Source organism: Balaenoptera acutorostrata, chromosome 16 (assembly GCF_949987535.1).
Source record: "Balaenoptera acutorostrata chromosome 16, mBalAcu1.1, whole genome shotgun sequence".
Classification (NCBI taxonomy): domain Eukaryota; kingdom Metazoa; phylum Chordata; class Mammalia; order Artiodactyla; family Balaenopteridae; genus Balaenoptera; species Balaenoptera acutorostrata.
In genome coordinates this window covers 50740103-50766769 of record NC_080079.1, presented here as the reverse complement: position 1 = coordinate 50766769, position 26667 = coordinate 50740103, and the positions used below count along the sequence as shown (strand labels likewise).

The following is a 26667-nucleotide window of genomic DNA, read 5'->3' as shown; positions in this document are numbered from 1 at the left end:
TCTTAATTTCTTTTGCTCATTTTCTGAACTTACAGGCTATCTAAAGAGCTGGTAATTTTCACACAGTGGCACAGATTATGTAAGGGGGGAATTGTGGGAGAGTTGTGACAACCAATTTTGTGGGTTATTTTAAAGATAATATCCAGTATTTATATATCATCATTAACAATCATCATATACCTAATTTTTTAAAAAGTAGATATAAAGGTAATTGTAAATATTTAGGTAATTTACTAAATCATAGTTATAATGTTTGTCAATTTTATAGCCAGTTTTTTTTGTTTTTTAAAAATTAATTAATTATTTTGGCTGCGTTGGGTCTTTGTTGTTGCGCATGGGCTTTTTCTAGTTGCGGTGCATGGGCTTTTTCTAGTTGCGGCAAGTGGGGGCTACTCTTCGTTGCGGTGCGTGGGCTTCTCATTGTGGTGGCTTCTCTTATTGCGGAGCACAGGCTCTAGGCACGTGGGCTTCAGTAGTTGTGGCACGTGGGCTCAGTAGTTGTGGCTCGTGGGCTCTAGAGTGCAGGCTCAGTAGTTGTGGTGCATGGGCTTAGTTGCTCCGTGGCATGTGGGATCTTCCCGGACCAGGGATTGAACCCATGTCCCCTGCATTGGCAGGTGGATTCTTTTTTTTTTTTTTAACATCTTTATTGGAGTATAATTGCTTTACAATGGTGTGTTAGTTTCTGCTTTATAACAAAGTGAATCAGCTGGCAGGCAGATTCTTAACTGCTGCGCCACCAGGGAAGTCCTTATAGCCAACTTTTAATAAATTTTATTGAAGTATAGTTGATTTACAATGTTGTGCTAATTTCTGCTGGATAGCAAAGTTGATTCAGGATATCGAATATAGTTCCCTCTGCTATACCCTAGGACCTTGTTTTTTATCCATCCTATATATAATAGTTTGCATCTGCTCTTCCCAAACTCCCACTACTTCCCTCCCTCATCACCCTCCCCCTTGGCAACAAGAAGTCTGTTCTCTATGTCTGTGAGTCTGTTTCTGTTTTGTAGATAAGTTCATTTGTGTCATACTTTAGATTCCACATATAAATGATATATGATATTTGATATGATATCAAATATCTTTGATATTTATCTTTCTGTGTCTTATTTACTTTGCTTAGTATGATAATTTCTAGGTCCGTCCATGTTGCTGCAAGTGGCATTATTTCATTCGTTTTTATGGCTGAGTAATATTCCATTGTATATACATACCACATCTTCTTATCCATTCATCTGTAGATGGGTATTTAGGTTGTTTCCATGTCTTGGCTATTGTAAATAGTGCTGTATAGCCAATATTTTAAAGGCTATCAGTTCTAAAAAAATATTGATAGAAACAAAATGACATGCTCAAAGATCCCCAGTAATGTTTTTTGGAGAAAGCACTAGAGTAGGGTCTTAAGGAGATCAGATGATTAGTGGAATCCATCTTGTGGACTCAGGAGGGGATCCCTAAACCAAGTTCATAAGGGCAGTTAAATATAGAACTAATGAATAGGCACGAACTAGATAAGGAAGGATATTCTTGAGTATCTTTTATTAAAAACTGGTGAATTTGAGCTACCCTGATATTATGGACATTGTTACTCTTCTATACTTTTATGTTTCTGATGAACCTTGTTTTCTTACTGTATACATTTTTTATACCACTAATAACATCTGAAGCTGTGGAGCTTGGTTGTTGCTCTATCTATATAATTGGGTGTTCACTTAAGGAGGATAGTGGTATGTCAAGTGTGGGGATAAAATAGTCAAATTTGCAGTTTTGTGAGATTAGTTACATAGCGGAGAATCAGTTTGAAGAAAAGAAGACTGAAGACACTAAAACTTGTAGGGAAGCTGTTCCATCCTGGCTCAGACTAGCATAGTGGCAGGTAATTAGGGCGTAGAATGGAGAGGACTTGGTAATTAGCTGGGGGAGAGAGGAGGAATGGGATTGTCAAGAATGACTCCCAGGTTTCTAGATCGGAAACCTGGTAGGGTAGATGTGTGTTGTTGGCTGAGATGAAAAAAGTTGAGGGAGAGCTGGCTTCTGGAGGAAAATAGTTTAGTTTTGATCCTCTGGAACACCAGGTAGAGAGTTCTACTTGGCAGTTGCTTGCATATATTGGTCTGGAGTTTGACAGCGATTTGGGCTGGAGGTAGACATTTGGGAGTGATTACCATATAAGTTGTATATTTCAAGAATGGGAATTGGGTGGCTCTCTCAGGTGACTTTTGCTTGCAAGTGACAAACCTGACTCATAGCTTAAAGGGGAAAAAGTCTCCCCTCCTACCCCACCCCTCACATTTTTGAAAAGACTGGAAGTAGGTATGGCTGGATCTAAGTGTTCAGACGATGTAATCGGGGGTCTGTCTTCTCTGCTTACCTCTTTCTTGGCTTCATCTGGCAGAGAGGACCACTGGTAACTCTAGGCTTATAATGGGCCTTATTGCTATGGATTCAAGAGAGGGAAAAAGCACTTCTTTCCCAGGTGCATGTATTCTGTCTCATGGAGAGATTGTTATCAGGTCTACATGGAGTCTGGGGTACCGTCATTGGCCAGAAATGGCTTATATGCCCACTGGAGCAGTCAGGGACTAATAGCCTTTCTGGAACCATGTGAGATGGGCAAGTGGTTGTTTCCCCAAAGAAAGGATGGCTCTGGGGAGGTACACAACATAAATCTACTATTTTTGGTTCTTAACCCTTTTAAAGGTCATTTTTTGAGTATCTGAAGAAAAATACACAAATGTAACAAGCGTATAATTTCATGGTTATGTTATGGACCTCATTTCAGGAACTCCTGGTATATAACAGCAGAGAGCCCAGAACAGCCCTGGAAACAGCAATTTAAGACCTATGTAGAGAAGGTAGACATTAAATAATTTCACAAATAATTATCTAATTATAGTTATATTAAGATATAGAAAACGGAAGTACAGGGAGCTTATAAGAGTGTGTAATAAGGGAACCCGGTCTGTTTAGGGTGCGGGTGCTTTGGAAGGCCTTCCTGAGAAAGTGGCCTATAGAGTGAGACCTTGGACCAGAAAGGAGAGGGAGAGGGCTCCCGGAAGTATTTAGTAGTCTTTAAAGCAAACATATTTTGCTCTTTTAAAAATTATAAAAGCAGGACTTCACTGGTGGCACTGTGGTTAAGAATCTGCCTGCCAATGCAGGGAACACGCGTTTGAGCCCTGGTCTGGGAAGATCCCACATGCCGCGGAGCAACTAAGCCCATGCACCACAACTACCGAGCCTGTGCTCTAGAGCCCATGAGCCACAACTACCGAGCCCGTGCGCCACAACTACTGAAGCCTGCGTGCCTAGAGCCCGTGCTCCACAACAAGAGAGGCCACCGCAATGAGAAGCCTGCACACCACAACGAAGAGTAACCCCCGCTTGCCGCAACTAGAGAAAGCCTGTGCGCAGCAACGAAGACCCAACGCAGCCGAAAATAAATAAATAAATAAATAAATTTTAAAAAATTATAAAAGCAGTACACCTACTGTGGATAATTTGGGAAATATGAAAAATTTTAAAGAAGCAGCAAAACACTTAAGTATTGGCTACTAATTTTTTATAAAACCAACATCTAGTACTGGTACTACCACTAAGCTAACTGTGCAGTCTTGGATACTATATTAACTCTATCTGATCTCTGTTTCCTTATCTTAAAAAGTGAGAGGACTTGATAAACTTTAAGGTTATTTTATGCTTAAAGAAAAAAAAAATAAAGAAAATTCCAGGACTTTAATGTAGAGCAGTTAGTCACTGAAATTGCAGGTCTTATAATGCTTTTGGTCCTGATGACAGCACTGGATTTCTGACTTTTGGCTGAAAAGTCACTCTTCCTGTCCTGGCAGTCATTTCAGGTAATGAAGGGAATAGCGTATGACCAGTGGTATTCTTCCATGCTCAGCTTTCTTATCTCCTCTTTTGAGCGTAGCCTTCAGGTAAATGATCTGCAATGTTACAGGCTCTCAATTTTGAAGTTAAATCTGGAGGAGACTTGCGTGGTTGTCATACTGTTTTGTGTATGTTGAAATTTTTAGGTAGTTTTCTTACTTGAAATTAAAATTTTTGTAATATATTTTAGGAATATAAGACCTTGAATGTCTTAAATTTGTATTTAACTAAGAATATTTTAGATTTCTAGCTGAAAGGAGCTCCTGATGGAAAACGTTAAAGTAAAGGCTGTTAAATTTTGGTGAGGTTCTTAAACTTTTTTCAAAAAATCATTTAAAAATGTCATGAAATAAAAATATTTCAACAGTATCCAGAAGTATCTTAAATATACACCAAATCAACAAAATATGGTCACTTGATAACAGATAACTTTTATTGTGTACATTTCCGTAATATGCCGTGTCCCTTGCATTGGCAGGCAGATTCTTAACCACTGCGCCACCAGGGAAGCCCCTCTTTTTAATATATAAGATTTGTTAGAAACTTTTCATGGGTAACTTTTTGACTGTCATTCTTTGACTTTCTTAATGTTTCCTTTGCATTGTAGAAAAAAGGATATTAAAAGGTCAGTGGAATACAGTTACTTTTTAAACAAGAACCCTTCTCGTAAATTTTTTTAAAATTAGTGTTCTGGGACTTCCCTGGTGGTGCAGTGGTTAAGAATCCGCCTGCCAATGCAGGGGACACGGGTTTGAGCCCTGGTCCAGGAAGATCCCACGTGCTGCAGAGCAACTAAGCCTGTGTGGCACAACTACTGAGCCTGCGCTCTAGAGCCTGTGAGCCACAACTACTAAGCCTGCGCACCGCAACTACTGAAGCCCGCGCGCCTAGAGCCCGTGCTCCACAACAAGAGAAGCCACGGCAATGAGAAGTCTGCGCACCGCAACAAAGAGTAGCCGCCACTTGCCGCAACTAGAGAAAGCCTGTGCGCAGCAAGGAAGACCCAACGCAGCCATTAATTAATTAATTAATTAATTAATTAAAATAAATAAAATAAAATTAGTGTTGTATATCTCATTTCTGAGACATATATGTTTAATTGTTGATGATGATCACACAGACAAGCCTTTTTCACAGCTTTACCATGGCTTTTACTCTTAAAGTAGTTGAAATTGGGTAGATATTTGTAAAACATAATTGTGTTATTTGTATTGTTTCTTAGAATACATTTAAAATCTATCCTGTGAGAGAACAGGAAGAAAAAAATTTTAAAATACTGCCACATCAATTGAAAATGAAAGTGAATAAGCTCATCTAGGGGGCAGTTTTGGGAGTCAAATAGGTTGAGAAATGAAACCTGATTTTTACCTGTTAATGATGCTGAGACTGTCCTCTGGAATATTAGTAAATTGCTTATGTTGTTCCATAAAAAAAAAAATTTTTTTAAGATAAAGGCTATAATTCCCTGTGCTATACAATGTATCCTTGTTCCTCATCTTTTTTAAAATAATTAATTAATTAATTAATATTTATTTTTGGCTGTGTTGTGTCTTAGTTTCTGTGCGAGGGCTTTCTCCAGTTGTGGCGAGCGGGGGCCACACTTCATCGCGGTGCGTGGGCCTCTCATCGTCGCGGCCTCTCCCGTTGCGGAGCACAGGCTCCAGACGCGCAGGCTCAGTAGTTGTGGCTCACGGGCCCAGTTGCTCCGCGGCATGTGGGATCTTCCCATACCAGGGCTCGAACCCGTGTCCCCTGCATTGGCAAGCAGATTCTTAACCACTGCGCCACCAGGGAAGCCCCCCATACAAAATTTTTAAACATAAGTGGTTATGGCATGTAGACATTTAAAAAGAATCCTTTTCCTCGCAGGTTTCTCTTTAAAACAAAAGTCTTTTTTGCCTCCTTATTACAGAAGTAGTGCTCACTGAACAAATTTAAAACACAGAAAAGCCCCGAGAAGAAAGTAAAAATCTCATATTCATGCTACTCAAAGGTGACATCTGTAAACATTTTGGTATACACAGTGTAAGTTAAAAAAAATCTTACTGCTTAATGTTTCTGCCATAATTTAAGAATTTGATGAAATTAGGTGAGTAAAGCTGAAATTCTGTGCATATATTAAACTTGTATGTCTGAACCTGAAATATAAGAAACTTAGAATTAAGGGGACGGGGTGGGGGGGAGTTATCTAAATAGAAATAGAAAGTTTTGGAAATTTGGCTGTCTTGTTCTAGTTATCTGTTCATCTTTTTTTCTTGTATATTCTCCTCTTTTCAGCTGTGCAAGTTTTAAGCTTTAAAAAAAATTAAGATGTTTCAAATTTGAAGTGTTTTTCTATAATAATGGACTAAAATAGAGTAAGATGTGGGGAGGTAGAACCTAAACTGAGGAAGGTCAAAAACCATATGGAAATAGAAAATCCAAAATCTCTTGCAGAATGAAGCTAGGAAGAATGGAATCTAAACACTGAAATTATACATCTGCGAGGCAGCTGTGCATTCTTTGTTCATAGGTTCTGTTGCAGAAATAGCAGAAGAAACTTTGAAAGAGAAACATATCCTAAATAGACTGAGCTGATATTCTTACAACTAATTATGATATGGACAATTTTAGTGTTACAGTGTGTATTAAGTCATCTTTAAACGAATTATTCCCTTTTCTTAAGGAGTTATAAAAATTCTTTTCCAAAAGTAACAGATCACTTTGGGGGGTTAAATTTGGGTTTCCTATTTAAATCTTCAGCACTGAATCAACATTTTATTAGATTACAGATAAGGGGATTTTCAGTGATACTAAAAGAGTGTGATCTGTTGTAAATTTGTTGGTTGCTTTCGTTTTTGTTAGTATTCAGGGATGTGTGGTACTTTAATGTTCTGCCCTTCAAAAATCAGCTCTTATGAATTTGTTTAGACAGAATATTTAAGTTTTAAAATAATCAGGCATTTAAAAACAGTTGAGGGACTTCCCTGGCAGTCCAGTGGTTAAGACTGCCTTCCAGTGCAGGAGGTGTGGGTTCGATCCCTGGTCAGGGAGCTAAGATCCTACATACCAGCGTGGTGCAGCCAAAAACTAAAAAAACTAAAAAAATAAAAAATAAATAAAAGTTGAAATTTAAAAAGGGAAAGACATAAAAAAGCTTTTATTTGGTTTTGGGATGCTTAAATTACTAACATTTGAATAGCTTTATAGTTTACAAAGCACTTTTTAGTATCCATTATCTCTGGTGATTCATTGTCTTGCTAACATTTTTTACCTCTTGAAAATTAAGGCAGAACACTCTCAGTTAAGTCAGTGGTTATAGAATGCTCTTTAGTTTTTACTTACTATAGGGATGATACATATTCAGGACTCAGAAAACATGGAAAAGTAGAACAAAAAGGAAACACATCCCCAGCGTCTCATAACAACCATTGTTGACATTCAGTATAATTGTTTTCGGTCTTCTTTTTCTACTCATATTTTTTGCGTAGTTTGCCCTGATACTGAGGATGCAATATTTGTATCCTTTTAAAATTCACATCTTAAGCATTTCTAATAAAAAAATAGTTCTTAACCATTTGGGGGGGTACTGTTGCAGTAAAATTTTTTTCTACTTGAGGAAAAACGTTTTATCCTAGGATCATGTGTTATAAATATATAGTGGTTAAGAGCATGGACTCTGGTTGGGTTTAAATCCCAGCTCTGCTTCTTCCTAGCTGGGCCATCAGCAGTTTTGGTAAATTGAGTAACATCTCTGTGTCTGTTTCCTCATCTGTAAAATGGGAATAATGGCTCCTACCTCATGGAGTGGTTGTAAGTTTATATATATATGATATGTACATATGTCATATGTATATATAAAACATATATATAATATAAATGTATTTTATATCTTAGAACCGTATCTGACCCATTGTAAGCACTGTGTACATTACCTAAAATTTTAGATCAGGGACCATGACCACACTGACTGCTGATGAAACTGGCAGACAGAACATTAGTAAAGATACGGAAGGTCGGGTGATGCAACAAAAAAACATAATATATAGTGAACATCACACCCAGTAAGGATAGAGTGTGACCCATTTGCTGGGTCATTAAAGCAAGCCTCAACATATATCAAAGGATTGAAATCATTCATAATGTTCTCTGACGATAATGGAATTAAGTTAGAAACCAATAACAAAAGATAATGAGAAAATCTTTGAAATTAAACAGTGCACTTCTAAATAACCACACATGGATCAAATAAGTTACAAAAGAATTAGGAATTATTTGGGATTCAAGAATAATGAAAACCTCCTATTTTCTTGGCACTTGCATAGAGCCCTTAACTTTTCTAAGGAGAAAGAAATAGTCTTTTTGAGGAAGCAGAGACAAGAATTCTGAGATGATCAGTTTAGTGTTGGTAATTATTTCTAAGTCTTTAAGACTTGGAAAGTATAATTCAACTTGATAAGTATGTAATGAGCACCTGTTACAGACTAGAGACTGTTCAGACTCGGTTATACAATAGAGAATAAAAATAACCCTGAGTTCTGCTTTCATAGAGCTTATGCTGTAGTGGGGGAGACCAGATTAAAAAAACACAAACCCACCCAGTTATGTCATGACAATGCAGTATTGGTGCTAGGAAAGAAAAGTGTAGAGTACTAGGAGAGTGGCTAGTAGGGGACCTAACCTTATTTAGGTTGAGAATGTGGTGAGATATGTAAAAATTAGAATAAAGCAGGGGAAAAGACCCATGGAAAATCGTAGAAAGTATATTTTTAAAAGATAAGAGAATAAACCTTAAAATGTGTTATTTTAACTGACTTAAACAATCCAGAGGCCTGAGTGGTTATCCTTAGTGCAGTATTGACTATTGGATAGTCTCATTCAGGACATGCTTTAGGTCTCAGTTCTCTGTTCTGTAGAATGGCAGTGGTCAGGACTAGACTAGATAATGGCTAAGTTTCTAGTTCCAAAGTGCTAATTCCATTGAAACTTTTATTAGCTCTTTAAAGAGTATTTTTCTCTGATTGTGAAAAAGAAATATGCTATTTTTAGAAAAATTTGGAGAGTATAGAAGAAAGACTGTCCCTCAAATTTCATTTGTACTGATGATGTCAATTTTATTATAAATAGAGAATATATAGAGAATTTGACCTCCTTGCAGCTCTGGGAGGTATTGGTTAACAGGACAGTATTAATCAGGATAGGCTAAATTATGCCACATTAAGGGAAAAAATTCTCAAATTTCAGTGGCTTGACAGAGTGAAAAGTTCGTTTCTCATTCCATATTCAGCTTGGGTCAAGTAAGCAGTTGAGAGAAAGCCTGTTAGAGGCTCTACCATCTTGTAGCTGTTCCTCTGGAACACATGGCTTTCTCGGTTGCTATGGAAGGAAGGAGAACATTGGAGGATCTTGTAACCAGCAATTATGTATGTAACTTTAGTAGTAGGAACTAGTCATTTGGCCTTACCTAACTGCAAGGGGGTAAAGAAGTGTAGTTCTTCCATGTCCCTGGAAGTAGAGGAGACCTGGCTATGGGTGAGCTTTAAAAAGTCTTTACAATAACAACCTTGCTTTTCCTGGCCATAGTTGAGTAGACTGAGGATGGACCTCTAATTCAAGTGGGGCCAGTTGGATTGTTTTGCCTAGGAGTTTGCTTTTGGGCCACTGGTGACTGGAGTGTTCAGGCCATTAGACACAGAGGGTTTGCTCCTAGTCAGGGTGGTAGAATTCAAATACCTAAGCAATCAGAACTTTATCTGTAGAGAGAAGAATGAATCAAATGCATTGAAGAAATAAGGTGTTGTGTACCTTATTTGGGGAGAAAGAATAACTATTGGTATTCAGTGGCTTTGGGGGGGGTTAAATAACTATTGGTATTCAGTGGCTTTCCGTATCTCAGTTCTAGATCCTTAATGAAGACTGGCTGTAGTTCCTACACATAGATTTCTTTTTTTTTTAATTAATCAATTAATTAATTAATTTATTTTTGGCTGTGTTGGGTCTTCGTTGCTGCGCATGGGTTTTCTCTAGTTGTGGTGAGGGGGGCACTACTCTTTGTTGTGGTGCGCAGCCTTCTCATTACAGTGGCTTCTCTTTGTTGTGGAGCACAGGCTCTAGGGTACGTGGGCTTCAGTAGTTGTGGCACGAGGGCTCAGTAGTTGTGGCACAGGGGCTTAGTTGCTCCACAGCATGTGGGATCTTCCTGGACCAGGGCTTGAACCCATGTACCCTGCATTGGCAGGTGGATTCTTAACCACTGTGCCACCAGGGAAACCCCCTACACGTAGATTTCTTGAGAATGTATATGCTTTTGCAACACACGGAATAGTCCCCAAAAGTGAGCATGTTTTGTTCCACAAAGAAAATCAGTTGATTTTCGGAAAGCAAAAAACAAACAGGTTATATTTCCTGACCATGGTGCCATAGAAATGAACAGCAATAGGATGCTTTACCACCCCCAAAAAACAAAAACATACAGAACAAACAAAAACATAAACCTAAAACAAAAACACCTACATTCTTGGCAGAGGAGAAGAGACATAGCTTTTAACTAGCTTAAAGAGACAATCATAACTGAAGTCACACAATTTAGAAGTAAATTACAGTGAGAGCACACTGTAATATCAGTGTAGCCAATGTGAAACTATGGGAAATTCATAGCAATTAAATATTAATTAGTAAATAAGAGAGATTAAAACTGAATGAACAAGGTGTATTGGTTCAAGATGGTGGAGTAGAAGGACATGCTCTCACTCCCGCTTGCGAGAGTACCAGAATCACAACTAACTGCTGAACAGTCATCGACAGGAAGACACTGGAACTCACCAAAAAAGATACCCCACATCCAGAGACAAAAGAGAAGCCACAATGAGACGGTAGGAGGGGCGCAATCACAATAAAATCAAATCCCATAACTGGTGGGTGGGTGACTCACAAACTGGAGAACACTTATACCACAGAAGTCCACCCACTGGAGTGAAGGTTCTGATCCCCACGTCAGGCTTCCCAACCTGGGGGTCTGGCAACAGGAGGAGGAATTCCTAGAGAATCAGACTTTGAAGCCTAGTGGGATTTGATTGCAGGACTTCAACAGGACTGGGGGAAGCAGAGACTCCACGCTTGCAGGGCACACACAAAGTAGTGTGCGTGTTGGGACCCAGGGGAAGGAGAAGTGACCCCGTAGGAGACTAAACCAGACCTACCTGCTAGTGTTGGAGGGTCTGCTGCAGAGGCGGGGGTGGCTGTGTCTCAACATGAGGACAAGGACACTGGCAGCAGAAGTTCTGGGAAGTGCTCCTTGGTGTGAGCCCTCCCAGAGTCTGCCATTAGCCCCACCAAAGAGCCTGGGTAGGCTCCAGTGTTGGGTCGCCTCAGGCCAAGCAACCAACAGGGAGGGAACCCAGCCTCACCCATCAGCAGACAAGCAGATTAAAGTTTTACTGAGCTTTGCCCACCAGAGCAACAGCCAGCTCTACCCACCACCAGTCCCTCCCATCAGGAAACTTGCACAAGCCTCTTAGATAGCCACATCCACCAGAGGGCAGACAGCAGAAGCAAGAAGAACCACAGTCGTGCAGCCTGTGGAACAAAAACCACATTCACAGAAAGGTAAACAAGATGAAAAGGTGGAGAGCTATGTACCAGATGAGGGAACAAGATAAAACCCTAGAAAAACAACTAAATGAAGTGGAGATAGGCAACCTTCCAGAAAATGAATTCAGAATAATGATAGTGAAGATGATCCAGGACCTCGGAAAAAGAATGGAGACAGAGATCAAGAAGATGCAAGAAATGTTTAACAAAGACCTAGAAGAATTAAAGAACAAACAAACAGATGAAGAATACAATAACTGAAATGAAAAATACACTAGAAGGAGTCAATAGCAGAATAACTTAGGCAGAAGAATGGATAAGTGACCTGGAAGACAGAATGGTGGAATTCACTGCTGCGGAACAGAATAAAGAAAAAAGAATGAAAAGAAATGAAGACAGCCTAAGAGACCTCTGGGACAACATTAAACGCAACAACATTCGCATTATAGGGGTCCCAGAAGGTGAAGAGAGAGAGAAAGGGCCTAAGAAAGTATTTGAAGAGATTATAGTCGAAAACTTCCCTAACATGGGAAAGGAAATAGCCACCCAAGTCCAGGAAGCGCAGAGAGTCCCATACAGGATAAACCCAAGGAGAAACACGCCAAGACACATAGTAATCAAATTGGCAAAAATTAAAGACAAAGAAAAATTATTGAAAGCAGCAAGGGTAAAACGACAAATAACATACCAGGGAACTCCCATAAGGTTAACAGCTGATTTCTCAGCAGAAACTATACAAGCCAGAAGGGAGTGGCATGACATATTTAAAGTGAGGAAGAACCTACAACCAAGATTACTCTACCTGGCAAGGATCTCATTCAGATTCGATGGAGAAATCAAAAGCTTTACAGACAAGCAAAAGCTAAGAGAATTCAGCACCACCAAACCAGCTCTACAACAAATGCTAAAGGAACTTCTCTAGCGGGAAACACAAGAGAAGAAAAGGACCTACAAACACAAACCCAGAAGAATTAAGAAAATGGTAATAGGAACATACATATCGATAATTACCTTAAACGTGAATGGATTAAATGCTCCAACCAAAAGACACAGGCTCGCTGAATGGCTAAAACAAGACCCATATATATGCTGTCTACAAGAGACCCACTTCAGACCTAGGGACACTTACAGACTGAAAGTGAGGGGATGGAAAAACATATTCCATGCAAATGGAAATCAAAAGAAAGCTGGAGTAGCTATACCCATATCAGATAAAATAGACTTTAAAATAAAGAATGAAAAGAAAAAAAAAATAAAGAATGTTACAAGAGACAAGGAAGGACACTACATGATGATCAAGGGATCAATCCAAGAAGAAGATATAACAATTATAAATATATATGCACCCAACATAGGAGCACCTCAATACATAAGGCAATTGCTAACAGCTGTAAAAGAGGAAATTGACAGTAACACAATAATACTGGGGGACTTTAACACCTCACTTACACCAATGGACAGATCATCCAGACAGAAAATTAATAAGGAAACACAAGCTTTAAATGACACAATAGACCAGATAGATTTAATTGATATTTATAGGACATTACATCCAAAAACAACAGATTACACTTTCTACTCAAGTGCACATGGAACATTCTCCAGGATAGATCACATCTTGGGTCACAAATCAAGCCTCAGCAAATTTAAGAAAAATTGAAATCATATCAAGCATGTTTTCTGACCACAACACTATGAGATTAGAAATGAATTACAGGGAAAAAAACGTAAAAAACACAAACGCATGGAGGCTAAACAATACCTTACTAAATAACCAGGAGATCACTGAAGAAATCAAAGAGAAAGTCAGAAAATACCTAGAGACAAATGACAATGAAAACATGATGATCCAAAACCTATGGAATGCAGCAAAAGCAGTTCTAAGAGGGAAGTTTATAGCAATACAATCCTACCTCAAGAAACAACAAACATCTCAAATAAACAACCTAACCTTACACCTAAAGGAACTAGAGAAAGAAGAACAAACAAAACCCAAAGTTAGTAGGAGGAAAGACATCATAAAGATCAGAGCAGAAATAAATGAAATAGAAACAAAGAAAACAATAGCAAAGATCAGTAAAACTAAAAGCTGGTTCTTTGAGAAGATAAACAAAACTGATAAACCGTTAGCCAGCCTCATCAAGAAAAAGATGGAGAGGACTTAAAATCAATAAAATTAGAAATGAAAAAGGAGAAGTTACAACAGGCACTGCAGAAATACAAAGCACCCTAAGAGACTACTAAAAGCAACTCTATGCCAATAAAATGGACAACCTGGAAGAAATGGACAAATTCTTAGAAAGGTATAACCTTCCAAGACTGAACCAGGAAGAAATAGAAAATATGAACAGACCAATCACAAGTAATGAAATTGAAACTGTGATTAAAAATCTTCCAACAAACAAGTCCAGGACTAGATTGCTTCACAGGTGAATTCTATCAGACATCTAGAGAAGAGCTAACACCCGTCCTTCTCAAACTCTTCCAAAAAATTGCAGAGGAAGGAACACTCCCAAACTCATTCTATGAGGCCACCATCACCCTGATACCAAAACCAGACAAAGATACTACAAAAAAAGAAAATTACAGACCAATATCACTGATGAATATAGATGCAAAAATCCTCAACAAAATACTAGCAAACAGAATCCAACAACACATTAAAAGGATCATACACCACGATCAAGTGGGATTTATCCCAGAGATGCAAGGATTCTTCAGTATATGCAAATCAGTCAATGTGATACACCATATTAACAAATTGAAGAAGAAAAACCATATGATCATCTCAATCGATGCATAAAAAGCTTTTGACAAAATCCAACACCCATTTATTTATTTATTTAATTTTTTTTTGGCTGCGTCGTGTCTTTGTTGTTGCATGTGGGCTTCTCTCTAATTGTGGTGTTCGGGTTTTCTCTTGTTGATACGTGCGGGCTCAGTAGTTGTGGCATGCGGGATTAGTTGCCCCGCGGCATGTGGGATCTTAGTTCCCCGACCAGGGATCGAACCTGTGTCCCCTGCATTGGAAGGCAGATTCTTTACCACTGGACCACCAGGGAAGTCCCCCAACACCCATTTATGATAACTCTCCAGAAAGTGGTCATAGAGGGAACCTACCTCAACATAATAAAGGCCATATATGACAAACTCACAGCAAACATCATTCTCAATAGTGAAAAACTGAAAGCATTTCCTCTAAGATCAGGAAAAAGACAAGGATGTCCACTGTCACCACTATTATTCAACATAGTTTTGGAATTTTTAGCCACAGCAATCAGAGAAGAAAAAGAAATAAAAGGAATTCAAATCAGAAAAGAAGAAGTAAAGCTGTCACTGTTTGCAGATGAGATGATACTATACATAGAGAATCCTAAAGATGCCACCAGAAAACTACTAGAGCTAATCAATGAATTTGGTAAAGTTGCAGAATACAAAATTAATGCACGGAAATCCCTTGCATTCCTATACACTAATGATGAAAAATCTAAAAGAGAAATTAAGGAAAAACTCCTATTTACTACTGCAGCAAGAAGAATAAAGTACCTAGGAATAAACCTACCTAGGGAGACAAAAGACCTGTATGCAGAAAACTATAAGACCCTGATGAAAGAAATTAAAGATGATACAAACAGATGGAGAGATATACCATGTTCTTGGATTGGAAGAATCAGTGTTGTGAAAATGACTATACTATCGAAAGTAATCTACAGATTCAGTACAATCCCTATCAAATTACCAATGGCATTTTTTGTGGAACTAGAATAAAAAATCTTAAAATTTGTGTGGAGACATAAAAGACCCCGAATAGCCAAAGCGGTCTTGAGGGAAAAACACAGATCTGGAGGAATCAGACTCCCTGACTTCAGACTATACTACAAAGCTGCAGTAATCGAGACAATATGGTACTGGCACAAAAACAGTAATATAGATCAATGGAACAGGATAGAAAGCCCAGAGATAAACCCACACACCTGTGGTCAACTAATCTATGACAAAGGAGGCAAGGATATACAATGGAGAAAAGACAGTCTCTTCAGTAAGTGGTGCTGGGAAAACTGGACAGCTACATGTAAAAGAATGAAATTAGAGCACTCCCTAACACCATACACAAAAATAAACTCAAAATGGATTCGAGACCTAAATGTAAGACTGGACACTATAAAAGTCTTAGAGGAAAACATAGGAAGAACACTCTTCGACATAAATCACAGCAAGATCTTTTTTGATCCACCTCCTAGAGTAATGGAAATAAAAACAAAAATAAACAAATGGGACCTAATGAACCTTCAAAGCTTTTGCAAAGCAAACTACAAACAAGACGAAAAGACAGCCCTCAGAATGGGAGAAAATATTTGCAAATGAATCAACGGACAAAGCATTAATCTCCAAAATATATAAACAGCTCATTAAGCTCAATATTAAAATAACAAACAACCCAATCCAAAAATGGGCAGAAGAGCTAAATAGACATTTCTCCAAAGGAGACATACAGATGGCCAAGAAGCACATGAAAAGCTGCTGAACATCATGCAAATCAAAACTACAATGAGGTATCACCTCACACCAGTTAGAATGGGCATCATCAGAAAATCTACAAACAACAAATACTGGAGAGGGTGTGGAGAAAAGGGAACCCTCTTGCACTGTTGGTGGGAATGTAAATTGATACAGCCACTATGGAGAACAGTATGGAGGTTCCTTAAGAAACTAAAAATAGAGCTACCATATGACCCAGCAATCCCACTACTGGGCATATACCCAGAGAAAACCATAATTCAGAAAGGCAGATGTATCCCAGTGTTCTTTGCAGCACTATTTACAATAGCCAGGACATGGAAGCAACCTAAATGCCCATTGACAGATGAATGGATAAAGAAGATGTGGTACATATATACAGTGGAATATTACTCAGCCATAAAAAGGAACGAAATTGAGTCATTTGTAGAAGTGTGGATGGATCTAGAGACTGTCATACAGAGTGAAGTAAGTCAGAAAGAGAAAAACAAATATCGTATATTAATGCATATATGTGGAACCTAGAAAAATGGTACAGATGAACTGGTTTGCAGGACAGAAATTGAGACACAGATGTAGAGAACAAATGTATGGACACCAAGGGGGGAAAGTGGCGGGGGGAGCGGTGGTGGTGTGATGAATTGGGAGATTGGGATTGACATGTATACACTGATGTGTATAAAATGGATGACTAATAAGAACCTGCTGTGTAAAAAATAAATAGCATTCAAAAAAAAAACTGAACAAGATATTCAATTCACACTGATTTAAAACAACAAAATAAATTAGAATGAAGGAATTAATAAATATAAAATTATAAGTTAATGAAAACCAAAACAACTTGATGAGTAAAATCAGAAGGTGGCAGACTCTGGGCAAGTCTGCTTAAGAAGAAAACAAACTAGAAGCAAACATTAAAAACGAGCTAGGGACATCTCTATAAATACCAAGATGAAAGCCTTATAAGAGAATATTATGCATAAGTTTATGCCACATATCCTGGAAATTGGATGAGATGGATTATTTTCTAGGAAAATGTAAATTACTGAAATTGTTAGAAGGAATGGAAAAGGTTGATAATCCAGTAGCTGATGAAGAAATAGAAAAAATTATCAAAGATATATCTTTTAAAAGGGCCAGATGTTTTACAGAACTTTAAAGCAATTGATAATGCCTATGTTACACATTATTTCCAGAGGAAAGAAAAAATGCAAAAGAGAAGATACTCTTTGAAACTAACATAACTCTGCTAGCAAAAAGGATAGCACAAGAAAAGAAAACAGTAGGTTCTCATCACCTCACTGTAAAATCCAAAATAAAATACTAGCAAACCGGTCCCAAAAGTGTATTAAAAGTATAGGGTCAAGCTGTCCCAGAGATTTAAGGATGATTTAACCTTAGGAAATCTATTAGTATCATTAGGACTACATTAATAAATCAAAGAAGGAAAACAATATCATTTTAGTTGATGACAAAAAAGCTATTATATTTAAAATAGATAACCAACAAGGACCTACTATATAGCACAGGGAACTCTGCTCAAAAGTCTGTTATAACCTAAATGGGGAAAAAATTTGAAAAAGAGTACATATATGTATATGTATAACTGAATCACTTTGCTGTACATCTGAAACTAATACAACATTGTAAATCAGGTATGCTCCAATATGAAATAAAAATTAAATACAAAATATATATTTGTTTTTATTTAAAAAAAAATATATAAAGCTGTTAGATAAAATTCAGTAACCAGTTCTTATAGACTAGGTTTAGGAAAAGAAAGAAACTTCCTTAACCTGATACGAGGTGAAACTAACTGAAGCATGTAGTAAACTCAACTGGTAAGATATTTTCTAAGAAAAAAAGAACAATACTAAGAGCTCATTTTATAAAATATATTTATTTTGGCCGCACTGGGTCTTAGTTGCGGAATCTAGTTCCCTGACCAGGGATCGAACCTGGGCCTCCTGCATTGGGAGCGTGGAGTCTTACCCACTGGACCATCAGGGAAGTCCCTAAGAGCTCATTTTTAATGCTGCTGTTAAACATTTAACTGGAGGCCTCTGCCAATGGAATTTTGTATAACAAAGGTATACAGGCATACCTTGGAGATTTTGTGGGTTTGGTTTCAGACCACTGCAATAAAGCAAATATTGTAATAAAAAGAGTCAAACAAATTTTTGGTTTCCCACTGCATGTAAAAGTTATGTTTACACTACAGAGTAGTCTACCAAGTGGGAAATAGCATTGTCTAGAAGGACCAATATGCATACCTTAATTTAAAAATACTTCATTGCTAAAAAATGCTGACTGTCACCTGCAACTTCAGCAAGTCAATCTTTTTGCTGGTGGAGTGTCTTGCTTTGATGCTGATGGCTGCTGACTGATCAGGGCGGGGGTTGCTGAAGGCTGGGGCGGCTGTGGCAATTTCTTAAGATAAGACAGCAGTGAAGTGTGCTGCATTGTTTGACTCCTCTTTTCATGAACAGTTTCTCTGTAGCGTGCAGTGCTGTTTGATAGCATTTCACCCACGGTAGAACTTCTTTCAAAGTTAGAGCCAATCCTGTCACACACTACTGCTGTTTTATCAAATAAGTTTATGTAGTAGTCTAAATCCTTTGTTGTCATTTCAACAGTTTTCATAGCATCTTTACCAGGAGTAGATTCCATCTCAAGAAACCATTTTCTTTGCTCATCCATAAGAAACAACTCCTCATTTGTTAAAGTTTTATCATGAGATTGCAGCAATTCTGTCACATCTTCAGGCGCCACTTCTAATTCTAGTTCTTTTGCTATTTCCACCATATCTGCAGTTACTTCCTCCACTGAAGTGTTGAACCCTTCAGAGTCATCCATGAAGGTTGGAATCCGCTTCTTCCAAACTTGTGTTAATGTTGATACTTTGACCTCTTCCCATGAATCGTGAATGTTCTTAATGGCATCTAGAATGGTGTATATTTTCCAGAAGGTTTTCAATTTACTTTAGCCAAATTCATCAGAGAAATCACTGTGTATGGCAAATATAGCCTTATGAAATGTATTTCTTAAATAATAAGACTTGAAATTTGAAATGACTGCTTGATCCATGGGCTGCATAATGGATGTTGTGTTAGCAAGCATGAAAACAACACTAATCTCATTGTACATCTCCATCAGAGCTCTTGGGTAACCAGGTGCATTGTCAATGAGCAGTAATATTTTATTTTTTTACTTTTTTATTTTTTTAATTTTATTTTTTTTATTGAAGTCTAGTTGCTTTACAGTGTTGTGCCAATCTCTGCTGTAAGCAAAGTGACCCAGTTATACACATAGAGGTGTTCTTTTTTTTATATTCTTTTCCATTATGGTTTATCACAGGATATTGAATATAGTTCCCTGTGCTATACAGTAGGACCTTGTTGTTTATCCATTCTATATATAATAGTTTACATCTGCTAGTCCCAAACTCTCAGTCCTTCCCTCTCCCATCCTTCTCTCCCTTGGCAACCACAAGTCTGTTCTCTTTGTCTGTGAGTCTGTTTCTGTTTTGTAGATAGGTTCATTTGTGCCATATTTTAGATTCCACATATAAGTGATATCATATGGTATTTGTCTTTCTCTTTCGGACTTACTTCACTTAGTATGATCATCTCTAGTTGCATCCATGTTGCTGCAAACAGCATTATTTTGTTCTTTTTTAATGGCTGGGTAATATTTCATTGTCTGTATGTACCACATCTTCTTTATCCATTCATCTGTTGATGGACATTTAGGTTTCCATATTTTGGCTATTGTGACTAGTGCTGCTATGAACATAGGGGTGCATGGATCTTCTTACATTCCCACCAACAGTGTAGGAGGGTTCCCTTTTCTCCACACCCTATCCAGCATTTGTTATTTGTAAACTTTTTAGTGATGGCCATTCTGACTGGTGTGAGGTGGTATCTCACTGTGGTTTTGATTTGCATTTCTCTAATAATTAGTGATGTTGAGCATCTTTTCATGTGCCTACTGGCCATCTGTATGTCTTCTTTGGAGAAATGTCTATTAAGGTCTTCTGTCCATTTTTCGATTGGGTTGTTCGGTTTTTTGTTGTTGAGTTGTGTGAGCTGTTTGTATATTTTGGAGATTAAGCCCCTGTCTGTTGCATCATCTGCAAATATTTTCAATGAGCAGTAATATTTTTAAAGGAATCTTTTTTTGTGAGCTGTATGTCTCAACAGTGGGCTTAAAATATTCAGTAGACCACGTTGTAAACAGATGTGCTGTCACCCTGGCTTTGTTGTTTCATTTAGAGAGCATAGGTGGAGTAGATTTAGCATAATTCTTAAGGACCCTAGGATTTTTGGGATGGTACATGAGCATTGGCTTCAACTTAAAGTCACCAGCTGCATTAGCCTCTAATAAGAGAGTCAGTCTGTGCTTTGAAGCTTTGAAGTCAGGCATGGATTTCTCCTCTCTAGTTATGAAAGTCCTAGATGGCATCTTCTTCCAAGATAAGGCTGTTTCGGGACTTCGCTGGTGGTCCAGTGGTTAAGACTCTGTGCTTCCAGTGCGAGGGGCACGGGTTCCATCCCTGGTCGGAGAACTAAGATTCCATAGGCCATGAGGCGTGGCCAAAAAAAAAAAGGCTGTCTCATCTACATACATTGAAGATCTGTTGTTTAGTCACTTTCATTAATTATGTTAGCTAGATCTTCTGGCTAATTTACTGCAGCTTCTTCATCAGCACTTGCTGTTTCACCTTGCACTTTTATGTTATGGAGGTGGCTTCTTTCCTTAAACCTCATGAACCAGCCTTTGTTAGCTTCAAACTTTTTTTCTGTAACTTCCTCATCTCTCTCAGCCTTCCGAGAATTGAAGAGAGTTAGGACCTTGCTCTGGATTAGGCTTTGGCTTAAGGGAATGTTGTGACTGCTTTGATCTTTGGTTCAGACCACTAAAAGTTTCTCCATATCAGCAATAAGGCTGTTTTGCTTTCTTACCATTTATGTGTTCACTGGAGCAGCGCTTTTAATTTCCTTCAAGAACTTTTCCTTTGCACGCACAACTTGGCTAACTGTTTGGTGCAAGAGGCCTAGTTTTTGGCCTGTCTTGGCTTTCGACATGCCTCCGTCACTAAGCTTAATCATTTCTAGCTTTTGATTTAAAGTGAGAGATGTGTGACCTTTCTTTCACTTGAACACTTAGAGGCCACTGTAGGGTATTTAATTGGCCTAATTTCAGTATTGTTGTGTCTCAGGAAATAGGGAGGCCCAAGGAGAGAGAGAGAGAGAGAGATGGGGGAATGGCTGGTTGGTGGAGCAGTCAGAACACACACAACATTTATCGATTAAGTTTGCTGTCTTATGTGGGCACGGTCCATGGTGCCCCAAAACACTTACAGTGGTAACATCAGAGATCACAGATCACCATAACAAATAAAATAATAATGAAAAAGTTTGTCATTTTGTGAGAGTTACCAAAATGTGATACAGAGACATGAAATGAGCAAAAATACTGTTGGAAAAGTGGCATCAATAGACTTACTTGACACAAGGCTGCCACAACCTTTAATTTGTAAAAAACACACTGCAATGAAACAAAGGTATGCCTGTAAATATTTCAAAGGGAAAGTCAAAACTTGTATTCTGCATATGCCCTTTGCAGAGCATATAATCTACCTAGAAAAACCAAGAGAATCAATTGATAAAGTTGGAAAACTAATAAGTGAGTTCAGTAAGGTTCCTGTACACATGATGAACAAAAAAATCAGGCTCCCTGTATACCAGCAATAGCAGTTCAACTTGAAAGTGCTATCAGTGTTTGCTTTGTTTGATAAGAAGTACCTATTAGTCCCAGCCTGCTTGGCAGTTACCTGTCCCAGAATGCTTTGAATCATGAAGAGAGAGCTGCAGGAGATGAAGCTTCCAATTTCCTGCTTGCTTCAGCACAAAAGTCAAATATTTGAAGGGCTAACACAAGGCTGATTGTTTCATGACAGCCCCAAATAGCTAAAACTATTCCCTATGATGCCCATCTCACCGTGCTGTAAAAAATGTTTCTGGACGACATTCCCTCGAAGAATGTATCACTGAGTTCCCTGGAGAGCCTGGAGGCCTAGCCTCCCTACTAGTGTCCTGCAAGAATACCAAAGAAACTACTAAGGAAAACAGAAAAGGGATTCCTCTAAAAACAACTAGTTTTGTTTTTCTGTTTGTTTGTTTTGTTGTTTTGTTTTTAGTGTAATACATGCTCGTAGTAAATAATTCAAACAATACAGAAAAGTGAAGTTTCCTCTTCTCTTTTTCTGCTCTGCCCCTTTCTCAGTTTACTTTTCATTGGTAACTGCTGTTGCTACTTTTTGTATCCTAAAATTTCCTCTCCATTTACAAAAATATATTTCCATTTCTTGTGTTTTATACAGGTGGTATCATGCATTTTGTGTTGCAGCTTGCCTTTTTCATGAAACATTTTCTGTATCTCCCTCATTGTTTTTAACCTCACATTGACCTTTATTCTCTAAGGCTCTGTATAATCTCTTTGGCAGACCCTTTCTTCCTCCTGCTCTCCAATCCCTGAAGCCTTCTCATGGTGCCTCTTTTTCTGACCTTTCTATTCATCCTCTTGCTCTCAAGCATTCTTATGTTTTTTGGACAGACTTAATGCTTTTAAATGTGTGTAAAATAAAATACATTGGATTACAAAGGAAACCAATTATATTGAAATACCACTATTAAAGTAATTTTAAAAATTTAAGATACAGTAATATGTGTTTTCTTTTATTAACTCATTAAATAACCCAGAGATGGGTTTTAATAACTGCCCTAATTTTTAAATAATGATGAATATAAATAATACTCTGAGTTATCTGCAACAGTGTAATTTGATGAGACTATGATTCTTTTGGTAACAAAGTTACAGGTACTGCTAACACTACTGTGGGCTTTGCCTACTCTCATAATTAAATAATTATATTTAAATTTCAGTTAGGGGTTAGTGAAACTAAAGATGTAATTTTTTCTCATCTAAGTTCATGGACCTCCTCAATTTTTTGAGGTCATGGGCCTCTGATTAAGAACTCTAGCAACTGAAACTTGATTCACACTGGAGGACACTGATTTTTTTGCAGTCCACTAAAGTGTTGGAAGTTTCTCTTCCACACCACCTCTCCTTTGGGCCTGGAGATGGGTTATCCTCCTTGCCCCTCTTTGCTACTTCTACACCACTCTCCCTCCAGTCTTACTTAACGTCAAACAAAAGAGATGGTTTTGATTCGTCTCATCAGATAATACCAGCTACTGCTGCTCCTTGCAGTTTTCCATTGAACCTTGGCTTACTCCCCAGTTATTGCCCCTTATTCTGTGAAGATTTTATCTTATGTAGCTCACTATCTCCAGTACTACTTTATTCTAATTCTTGTGGATCTCAACATCTAGGTGGGTATTCTTCCACTACCTTCCTGGTCTCTTGGTTTCTTGACCTCTTCCAGTGTCTTCCACTCTACTTCAGCCACCTGTGGTCATAGCTCAGATCTGTTATTCAATAATAATGTGCTTATAATTATAACCCCCCTCCATAATTTCAGTTTCAAGTATTGAACTCTCTGATTTTCACTTCTCACCTTTTCAGCTCATGCCTTCTAGTATAAACTATCCTTTTACCTCACTGGGACTATTGACCCTTTTAGCTTTTTATCGTTTCTTACCGCAGCCCCCCTTACGTCCCATCCCTTCTCCTTATTCATTTTAAATTCTATGGTCAGTCACAATTGTTCAGTTGCAAATACTCTCAACACCCTTGCCCTCACTTGCTACATTGCTTAGTTGAGAAACTCCACTGCTAGATAAATCCAGTTGTGCCTACTCTTCACTTTTGTTGTTATTGTTTGTTATTGTTGTAAAAAAAAACCCCATATATTTACCCCCTTAACTATTTTTAAGTGTACAGTACAGTATTGTTAATTATGTGTACATTGTTATACTAGAACTTTTTCATCTTGCCCTACTGAAACAACAACGTCCTGTTTCCCCCTCACCCCAGCCCTGGCAACCACCATTCTACTTTCTGCTTCTATGACTTTGATTACTTTAGATACCACATGTTACTAAAATCATGTAGTATTTGTCTATTTGTGATTGGCTTATTTAACATAATGTCCTCATGGTTCATTCATGTTTGTAGCATATGGCAGGATTTCCTTATTTTCAAAGGTTGAATAATATTCCATTGTGTTTATATACCACATTTTCTTTATCCGCTCATCTGTTGATGGACATTCTGGTTGCATCCACTTCTTGGCTATTGTGGCTATTGTGGCTATTGTGAATAATGCTGTAATGAACATGGTTGTGCAAATATCTCTTCAAGATCCTCTTTTCAATTCTTTTGAATACATACCCAGAAGTGGGATAGCTGGATCATACAATAGTTCTATTTTTAATTTTTTGAGGAGCTTCCGTAGTTTTCCTCAGTGGCTGCACCAGTTTACGTTCCCACCAATATATAAGAAGGTTCCCTTTTCTCCACACCCTCTCTAGTGTTTATTATTTGTAGACTTTTTGATGATAGCCATTCTGACTGGTGTGAGGTGTTAACCTCATTGTGGTTTTGATTTGCATTTCTCTGATGATTAGCAGTGTTGAGCATTTTTTCATGTGCCTGTTGGCCATCTGTATATCTTCTTTGGAGAAATGTCTGTTTAGGTCTTCTGCCCATTTTTTGATTGGGTTTTTTTTTTTTTTGATACTGCGTTTTATGAGCTGTTTGTATATTTTGGAGAATAATTCCTTCTCGGTCACATCGTTTGCAAATATTTTCTCTCATTCCATGGGTTTTTTCGTTTTGTTGATGGTTTCCTTTGCTGTGCAAAAGCTTTTAAATTTGATTAGGTCCTATTTGTTTACTTTTGCTTTTATTTCTTTTGCCTTGGGAGACTGATCTAAGAAAATGTTGCTACAATTTATGGCCAAGAATGTTTTCCCTATGTTCTCTTCTAGGAGTTTTATGGTGTCCTCTCCTCTATTTAGGTCTTGAAACCATTTTGAGTTTATTTTTGTATATGCTGTGAGGGAGTGTTTTAATTTCATTGATTTACATGTAGCGGTCCAGCTTACCCAACACAACTTGTTGAAGAGACGGTCTTTTCTCCATTTTATATTCTTGCATCCTTTGTTGTAGATTGACCATAGGTGTGTGGGTTTATTTCTGGGCTTTCTGTTCTGTTCCATTGATCTATATGTCTGTTTTTGTGCCAGTACCATGCTGTTTTGATTATTGTAGCTTTGTGGTGTTGTCTGAAGTCTGGAAGGGTTATGCCTCCAGCTTTGTTCCTCTCGTTCAGGATAGCTTTGGCAATTCTGGGTCTTCTGTGGTTCCATATACGTTTTAGGATTTTTTGTTCTAGTTCCATGAAAAATGTCATGGGTATTTTCATAGGGATTGCATTAAATCTGTAGATTGCTTTGGGTAGTATGGACATTTTAACAGTCTTAACTCTTCCAGTCTAAGAGAATGGAATATCTTTCCATTTCTTTGAATCATCTTCAGTTTCCTATATCAGTGTTTTATAGTTTTCAGTGTATAGGTCTTTCACCTCCTTGGTTAAGTTTATCCCTAGGTATTTTATTTATTTTTTTGATGTGATTTTAAATGGAATTATTTTTTTTTTTGACTTTATCTTTCTGACATATCATGGTTAGTGTAAAGAAATGCAACAGATTTCTGTATATGAGACTTGTATTCTGCTATCTTGCTGAATTCATTTATTAGTTGTAGTAGTTTTTGTGTTGAGGCTATAAGGTTCTCTATATAGAGTGTCATGCCATCTGCAAATATTGACAGTTTTACCTCTTCCCTTCCAATTTTGGATACCCTTAATTTCTTTTTCTTGTGTGATTGCTGTGGCTAGGACTTCGAATACTATGTTGAATAGAAGTGGTGAGAGTGAACATCCTTGTCTTGTTCCTGAATTTAACACAAAGACTTTCAGCTTTTCACCTTTGAGTATTATATTGGTTGTGGGTTTGTCATAAATGGCTTTTATTATGTTGAGATATGTTCCCTCTGTACCTGCTTTGGTGAGAATGTTTATCATAAATGGATGTTGAATTTTGTCAGATTCTTTTTCTGTGCCTATTGAGATGATCATGTGGTTTTTGTCTTTACTTTTGTTGATCTGTTGTATCACATTAATTGATTTGTGTATGTTGAACCTTCCTTGGCAACCCTGGAATGAATCCAGCTTGATCATGGTGTATGATCCTTTTTATGTACTGTTGGATTTGGTTTGCTAATATTTTGCTGAGGAGTTCTGCATCTACATTCATCAAAGATACTGGCCTGTAATTTTTTTTTTTTTTTTTTGTAGTGTATTTGTCTGGTTTTGGTATCAGGGTGATGGTGGCTTCATAGAATGAATTTGGGAGTGTTCCCTCCTCTTCAATTTTTTGGTATAGTTTGAGAAGGATAGGTATAAGTTCTTTGTGTATTTGGTAGAATTCCCCACTGAGGCCATCTGATTCTGAATTTTTGTTTGCAGGGAGTTTTTTTTTTTATTACAGATTCTATTTCACTTCTAGTGATTGGTCAAATAATCTGTTTCTTCTTGACTCAGTATTGGCAGGCTGTATGTTTCTAGAAATGCATCCGTTTCTTCTAGATTGTCCAATTTGTTGGCATATAACTGTTTATAGTATTCTCTTATGATTTTTTGTGTTTTTGTGGTAT

At 37.8% G+C, this 26667-nt stretch overlaps 1 protein-coding gene and 1 non-coding gene across 3 annotated transcripts in view; one reads left to right on the top strand and one right to left on the bottom strand.

Annotated features, from left to right (window-relative positions):
• Window positions 1–26667, top strand: part of BMPR1A (bone morphogenetic protein receptor type 1A) — a 141445-nt gene that overhangs the window by 5823 nt on the left and 108955 nt on the right. The gene's annotated exons all lie outside the window — the stretch shown is intronic.
• On the bottom strand, window positions 17919–17991 carry TRNAW-CCA (transfer RNA tryptophan (anticodon CCA)). The gene has a single exon. It is a non-coding gene; the product is annotated as a tRNA-Trp (tRNA).